Raw genomic sequence first — 8,761 nt, forward strand, 5'->3', positions numbered from 1 at the left:
GCCCCTCAGGGAGGAGAGATGAGTGTCTTTGTCCATGTGTGCTGCTTTAACAAAATACCTTAGACTGGGTAATTTTTTTTTTTTTTTTTTTTTTTTTTTTTTTTTGAGACGGAGTTTCGTTCTTGTTACCCAGGCTGGAGTGCAATGGCGTGATCTCAGCTCATCGCAACCTCCGCCTCCTGGGTTCAGGCAATTCTCCTGCCTCAGCCTCCTGAGTAGCTGGGATTACAGGCACGCGCCACCATGCCCAGCTAATTTTTTGTATTTTTAGTAGAGACGGGGTTTCACCATGTTGACCAGGATGGTCTCGATCTCTTGACCTCGTGATCCACCTGCCTCGGCCTCCCAAAGTGCTGGGATTACAGGCGTGAGCCACCGCGCCTGGCCAGACTGGGTAATTTTTAAACAATAGATAAGAGCTGCTCCCTGCTTCCAAGATGGCACCTTGTGGCTGCATCCTCCAGAGGGGACAAACACTGTGTCCTCACATGGCAGAAGGGACAGAAGGGCAAGAGGGGCCTAAACTAGATCTCTCCAGCCCTTTTATAAGGCACTAATTTGTTCATGACAGTGGAGCAAATTACATTTCCAGGCTCCTTTGCCAGGTGGCTTACAATTACAGGTTGAAAGAAGGAGGGAAGAAGACACTTAACTCTCGGGCTTCCAGCTCCAGACTGCGTCACTCCAGCAGTAAAGGACAGCTATGGTTCCAAATTCCTGATTCTTTTGGCACTCACGGTATCAGTCTTATCACACTCCCTCAGCAGTACTCGTAGCAGCCATACTAGTGCTCCATTCCACCCCCATGATTGTAGTGTCAGCTGGCCTTGCTCTTTTTGCTGAGTGCCAATCAAGCCTTCCCACCTGCACTGTTGGCTGTGCCCTCCTAAAGCTCAGAGCACCCAACCATGGCTCACCCAGAGATCTGAATACCAGGCCTTCAAATCTCCCTTTCACAGCTTAACCACTTGCCCTGCAGAGGCTTCTCCTCCAAGCTTCCAACTTCTGGTAACACTTCCTCTTCCCTCTCCAGTAATGCCTGAGTTTCACCCCCAGAGATTCTTAATTAATTGATCTTAGGTATGGCCTGGGCATCAGGACGTTTAAACACACTATCATGCAGTCAAGGTGGCGAATCAGTGCAACAGGCATTGCACAAATAATGAGAAAAGTTCACGCAGATGCATCCACATTTTATCATACTGGCTCTCTAAGACCATCAGCACATTTACAAAAATGTTGACCACAGGTAAGGTCGAAGCGAGGACGGCTGTGTATTAATTAATCCTTGGAGTCAGAAGGTAGGTAATGAAATTACACATGCCCACCACTAACTTAGGGACTATGCAAGACACAAAGAAGTAAAAGACATGGTTTTTGATCATAGTATTACTGTCATTTAGTTAGAGAAGTCAAGATTTCTTTGTAGTACTCACAAAGAAAGTAAAAAACTATGCAGAGACAATAATAAGATAGTTTATTACATAATACAACAAGGATAGTTCGGTTTAGTGTTACAAACAACTAAACTCTGTTCCTCACACCTCATCCTAACAGGTGAACACACTTGCTTCCACCTACAGGGCTCAAATTAGACTACGGGTGCTCTGCATCAGAATCACCATGGTCCTTTTTAAGATTCTCAAGCCCCATCCCATTGTTTCAGAGTCGGTGTGGCCTAGAAATCTGCATTTTAACATACTCTGCCAAGCGCGGTGGCTCACGCCTACAATCCCAGAACTTTGGGAGGCTGAGACGGGTAGATCGCTTGAGCTCAAGAGTTCAAGATCAGGCTGGGCAACATGGCAAGACCCCATCTCTAAAAAAAAAAAAACAAAAAAAAAACTCTCCAGGTGATGCTGATAGATGTAGTTTCCAATCATACATAGGAAAAAAAAACTAGTTTAATAATTTATGCCATTTTTCTTTAGCAATCACTGCCTTGTATCTGTATCTGGGGTGCAGGCATTTGGCATCCCACCCCATTACTCCCTCTCCTTGCCTGAGCTCCTGAGCTTCTCATAGCAAACTATTTTACTGGCTGCAGTACCAAACCACTTCTTCAAGACTTAACCAAGAATTCTGCACTGATCCCAACTCTAACCTCTGCCCTCAGTGCTGCTGACCTTGAATTCCTCCAAGCCCACAATCTCCTAGAACATCTTCCATGCCTCTCACCTGCTTACCTTCCAGTCAGTCTTTCCTCAGGCTCACAGCAAGGCTTCTTCCTGCCATATGTGCTAACATCATCTGAGCTGCCCTTTCTGGGAAGTGGGGCTATGTCAATTTTGTAGGGGAGGCCATGGTGCTATTTTCAACCCCACTTTGTGACTGAAAAAACTGAGGCCCCATGGCTACCTTTGTAAGACTTAAAACCCTCCAGAGTGCCCTTGTGTGATCAACTAGCATTCATCTGGGTCCATATAGTTCTACAACAAGAATAAAGAGCACCAAGCATGTGCCAGGCATTTTATACATACTATCTTTCTCCCCACCCCCATTTCCCAGCTCACTGACTTCTCTCCAGCCACACTGACCTCCCTGCTGTTCCTCCAAGATGGCAGGCACCTGCTGCCTCAGGGCTGTCACCCTTGCTAGCCTCTGTGCTTGCGACGATCTTTCTGCAGGTATCTGCACGGCTGGGTCCCTTCCTTCCTTCTTTCTTTCCTTCCTTCTTCCTGTCTTTAGTCAAATATCTTGTTCTCTGTGAAGACTTCCCTAACCAACCTACTTAATTAAAATTCAAACTCTCCACCACCAATCCCTACCTCTTCCTTACTGTCTGTTTCTCCACAGCATCTATCACCGTCTGACATACTTATTTACGCACTTGATGGTCTATCTCCTGCACAGTGGCATATACACTTCATAAGCACAGATTCTTACTCATTTTGTTCACTGCACAAAGTAGGCAGTTGATAAGCATTTGTTGAATGAATAAATTATATCATCTAGCCCTCAGTGTCCCTGCAAAATAAGTGTTATTAGTTCTACTTTAGAGATGAGGAAACTAAGACAAAGAGAATTTAAGTAACTAGTCCTAAATCTAGAGCTGCCAGGCTTAGCAAATAAAAATACAATATGCTCAACTAAATTTGAACATCAGATAAACAACAAATAGACATTTTTAGTATAAGCACGTTCGATATTTTAGACATAACTTACACTTGAAAAATTCATTGTTTATCTAAAATTCAAATTTAACCCACCAACCCTGTAATTTATCTGTAGCCCTACTTAAATCACACTATAAGCAAGAGACAGAGCTGAGAATCTCATCCACATTTCTGACCCCAAAATCCTGCCACAGTCTCTCATTCTGCAAAAAAAAAAAAAAAAAAAAAATCACACAAACACAGGCCCATCCATCCTCACAAAGATCACTCACAAAGACCACTGATGAAGAAATCAGCTCTAAGGCCTTGCCAAAAGTTTTGGTTGCAGTCTCTGATATAGCAGTACCTATTCATCAGAGGACAAAAAAAAAGATCATTGTATCCTCATGGGCTGTCACTCTTATAGCTTTCATAAGCATTAAATTAATTTTAAAATCTAGAGCTTCTCAATGGAATTACAGTCGTCTAATTTAGTTGCCAGTTACTTATTCTGTATTAATAATCCCATTCTATGACTGGCCATTGGATATAGAAGGGTTGATCTCATAAAATGTTAAAATAAACCTGTTTCCTTCCCAGGAGGACCCAGTGTGACAGAACATATTACAGAAGATTGACAAGAAAATATTTGGGGAGCCAGGACATTCTCTGGAGCAGCATAAGATATTTAAATAACTGATCTGGAGTGAGGTGATACTTCACAGAAAAGAATGGCTGGCATAAAGAAACTTTTCTGTGGATAATATCCTCCAACCAATCATGCAGGGAAAGTAACTAAATCTAATGATGTTTAGCTTCATCATCCCTCATTTAGATTTTCATTAGCAAATATTTTTCCTCATCATTACCAGAAAGCATCATTTCCTAAGTATGAGGCTTATCATAAACATGAGGTATTCGAATATTAGAAAAAGCAGAGTTTAGACGTCATGATCTTTTGAGTAACTTTAGGGTTTCAGAGTGTTTCTAGGTCTTTCCTACGTAGCTTTGCTCTAACCAGTGTGTTTAATAAATCCCAAGCCTCTTTACAGACCCGGCTGAACTAGGATTGATGCACAGAGGACTTGGGAACTCATTCTGCACATCAAGCAGAGGGCGAGGTGGTCCACAAGGCACCTCCTATAGAATTAGTCACATCTTGCTTTTTATGAGCCCAGAAATTAGTTCTACAGATGCTGGTTTACTGTGAAGACATTTGAGTTATTCCTCAAGGTAAATTACAAGTTCAAAACCTCTCATAAACTATATTTTATTAATTCTTAGAACATTCCCATGACCTATAGATGCAGTAGATCTCATTATCTTTCTATCATACTTTTCCTTGACTTCTAAAAGCATGCATGCACACAGACACACACACACACAACCCACATGGTTGTATACAAAACCTGTATTAACCTATCTAAGCTCTTATCCTCTGATAGTGTGATTATTCAGGGATAGGCATGTGACCAGGGATAGACCAATTAGAGCCTTTCCCTGGGGTAATTCAAATTGACACTACTAAGGGAGGCCTCTTGCCTCTTAGGTCTCAGAGCTAGAAGGATATGAACCCAAGGCTAATGGTAATCATAATTTTTGGCATATAAAAACAGCTATCTGCCATAGAGGACAGTGAAACCAAGCAATGACAAGCTAGACAGAGAAAGAGAGAGTGCATGGTAGAACCGTGTCCTCTGGGTAAGTCCCAGGCTCCAAAGTTGCCCAGTTCCTCTTCAAGCTCTGGATTCAGATTCTGTTAGCTGATCCTGCATCCTTTCAATACAGCCTTTTTTTTTTCTTTAACTTAAACTAGTTTAAGCTGAATTCCTCTCCCTTGCAACCAGACGAATCCAGACTTACACATAGGGAGAAAATATTATTTCCATTTTATAAATTAAAAATAAAACCTAAGGCATCAAAGGTTATGTGGCTTGGCCTTAACTGTGAAAATAACGTTAGACTTTGAAAGTGCTGCTACCCATCTGAATACAAAAGCTTACGGCACACCTCTCCTATAGCAGCGACTTCCAGAGACTGCAATTCACTGTAAGAAATACATTTTACACTATAACCCAGTATATACATATATGTATCAAACAAAAATTTCATGCAATACTTGCTCTTATTAAGTGTGATACACTTTTATTCTCTATTATATTTCATTTTTTCAAATGCTGTTTGTGACCCACTAAATTGATTTTACCTCCCACTAAATTGATTTCACAACCCACTAGTGGGTCCAAAATTGTAACTGTTTAAAAATTTGTATTATAGCTCTTTTCACAATATAATGCTAATTAAATAAACTCCCCTCCCCCATAAGTTTCCCTTAAGTAAAATTCAAGTATATGTGGATTTATTTCTGTATTCATTTGGTTTGAGCATATGCAAATTCCAAGTCATCCTACTAGAAATTATTAGAAAAAGAGAGATTTGGAGGATAGAAAGAGAAAGAGGAAAACAGTAGAGCCTTAGAGCAAGATTTTGCCATCAAGTCAGCAGAGAGAAAAAGGGACTGAGGTTATACAATGCCAACCTTGACCGAAGTCACCTCCTGCATCTGTCCCTTTCCATTTAGATACTGAAAAGTCATCACAAGTTCAACATATTCAAATCAGAGTTTTTGGTTTTCTCCTTCTTCCTCTCCCCTCATCTTCTGAACTCACTGTGGTACCACTATTGAGCAGAATGTTCAGGCCAAAAGGCAGCTCCCCAAAAGTTCTGACTTCAAAACATATCCAAAATCCCACCAGTGCTTCCACTGAGAGTGCCTACACTGGGCCATCCCTCTTTTTCACTTTGACTTCTGCAATAGCCTCCTATGCATGCCCCCACACACCTACATTAGTCCATTTTCATGCTGCTATAAAGAACTGCCAGAGACTGGGTAGTTTATAAAGGAAATAGGTTTGATTGACTCATGGCTTTGCATTGCTGAGGAGGCCTCAGGAAATATAATCATAGTGGAAGCCAAAGGGGAAAGAAAGACCTTCTTCATAGAGTGGCAGGAAAGACAGAGAAGAGCAAGCAAGAGCGGGGAGAACTGCCTTATAAAACCATCAGATCGGCCGGGCGCGGTGGCTCACGCCTGTAATTCCAGCACTTTGGGAGGCCAAGGCGGGTGGATCACGAGGTCAAGAGATCGAGACCATCCTGGTCAGCATGGTGAAACCCCGTCTCTACTAATACAAAAAATTAGCTGGGCACGGTGGCGCGTGCCTGTAATCCCAGCTACTCAGGAGGCTGAGGCAGGAGAATTGCCTGAACCCAGGAGGTGGAGGTTGCGGTGAGCCGAGATCACGCCATTGCACTCCAGCCTGGGTAACGAGCGAAACTCCGTCTCAAAAAAAAAAAAAAAAAAAATCAGATCTTGTGAGAACTCTCACTATCAGGAGACCAGCATGGGGGAAACCACCCCCATCATCCAGTCACCTCCCACCGGTTCCTCCCTCAACATGTGGGGATTATGGGAATTACAATTCAAGGGAGATTTGGGTGAGGACACAGCTAAACCATATCACCACCTATGCTCCCACAATCTAGTCTCTACCGACCTACCAGAGTAATCTTCCAAAAATCTAAATTAGATCATCTCACTCCCCACTTAAAACCCTCCAAAGTCTTCTCCTTCACATTTAAAACAAAACCCAACCATCTTCCCATGTCTCCCTCTTATGTTTCCAAGCTCAATTTCCTCAGTTCTCTGCATCATGCTTCAACCACTTTGCCCTTCCTTGAATATACCAAAATCATTCCTACTTCCAGACTTTTATACTTCCTATTCTTTTTAGCTAAGACACCCTTTCCCCAGATCTCATTTCCCTCAAGTCTCTGCTTAAATTTCCTGTCCTGGAGGAAGCCCTCTGGAATACCTCACCTAAAGTCGCCCCTGTCACTGAGAGTTCTCTATCCTCTCCCCATGTTTCAGGATCCTTCATTGCACTTACCACTACCTTCAATTATATGCTGTGTTTGTTTGTTAATGGTCTGTCTCCCTCACCAGAATGTAACTTCCGTGAAGGCAAGTGTTGGCTCCCTGAAGAGACCATGAAATTAAGCTGCTGATCAAGCAAAGCCAAGGGCATTGCATACCACCAGTGCCTTAACAAAAACTTAGTAGCAACTCAGAAGGGAGAAGTGGGGGAAGGATATTTTTAAGGCTTGGTGATTCCTTTTAAGACAGGTATTTCTTTCCTTTTTTTTTTTTTTTGAGACAGGGTTTGACTCTGTTGCCCAGGCTGGAGTGCAGCGGCACAATCTCAGCTCACTGCAACCTCCACTACTCAGGCTCAAGCCATCCTTGACCTCAGCATCCTGAGTAGCTGGGACTACAGGCACATGTCACACTATCTCTGGCTAATTTTTGTATTTTTTTGTATAGATGGGGTTTCACCATGTTGCCCAAGTTGATCTCGAACTCCTGAGCACAAGAGATCCACCTGGCTTGGCCTCCCTAAGTGCTGGGATTACAGGCTTGAGTCAAGACAGGTATTCAATGTAGGGATTCTGATTGCAATTGGGTAGTTTTTGATAGTGTAGTTTAGGATTAGTGAACACAGTGGACAAAAGTTTCAAGGTGGTCTTGAAGAGTAAATGGTCATCTGATGATAACCTAGTTTTCCCTGTTCAGAGAAAGCCTGTTATTACTCTGATGAGACCTAGTTTATTAGCTTATTCTTCAGGAAAAAATGGATTTTTATAAGTTCTGGAAACAATCCATTTATTTGCAAGTTTATCTTTCTGGACAAAAATTTTCTGGACTAATGAAGTCTTGTTAATACAGTCTTAGTTCTTAATCCTATTAAGCTGCGTGGCTGTCTATGATTTCAGTTCTCACAGGGAACTTCTTTGTCTGAGTTAGTAGCATAAAGTGCTTAGAACTGTGCCTGGCACATAATAGGCACTCAATAAATATTTATTGTCATTATTCTGTAGTTGTTGTTGCTAACATTCCAGTGGAAAGTTCCTGTCAGACACACAATAAGTGCTTATTAATTAATTATTAACAGTTGGAAGTACAGAAGACACAACTAAATCAAATGTGTAAGATAGAGCACCTCAATGATAGAGTCCTGCTCTCTTCTTATGGGTTCTGACATGGAGTTATTTGGGCAGGGATATCAAAAAGAATGTCAGAGAAATTATCTGCCACAGCGAGCCAAGTGGATTAAATAAGGAATCTCCAGTGCTTTCCCCTCATCAGGCATCCTTGTGCTGTAGGCCACGATGGAACCCCCACGATGGAATCAAAAGTTAAAAAGACAAAACTGTTGAACTCACCAACAGGAGACAAGATGTGGGATGACAGGGTCCTTCAATACACCTGCAACAAAGCAAACAATTTTCCACAGTCTCATTAAAACTGCAGGGGAGAGTCTGCAAGTTTTCTATTAAGCAAGGATGGTGAATGGAAATTGATTTTGCACTAATAATGTAAGATGTGTAAAATGCTATACGTAAGGTCAAAGTATAATTTTTTATAGTTGAAAACATGACTCTCATACAAACATAAAGTGAACACCTGTCTAAGATTTATTAACTCATTAATGAGGGAGCAGTAAGAAAAATCTAGTTCAGAGAGCATTTTGAGGAATGGGGTATTTATAGGTGTTTAAAAAGAAACGTTCAAATTATATTGCTAGGTTGGATACAGAAGTGATTAA

Source organism: Aotus nancymaae, unplaced genomic scaffold (assembly GCF_030222135.1).
Source record: "Aotus nancymaae isolate 86718 unplaced genomic scaffold, 86718_ANA_hifiasm-v0.15.2.pri h1tg000019l, whole genome shotgun sequence".
Taxonomy (NCBI): Eukaryota; Metazoa; Chordata; class Mammalia; order Primates; family Aotidae; genus Aotus; species Aotus nancymaae.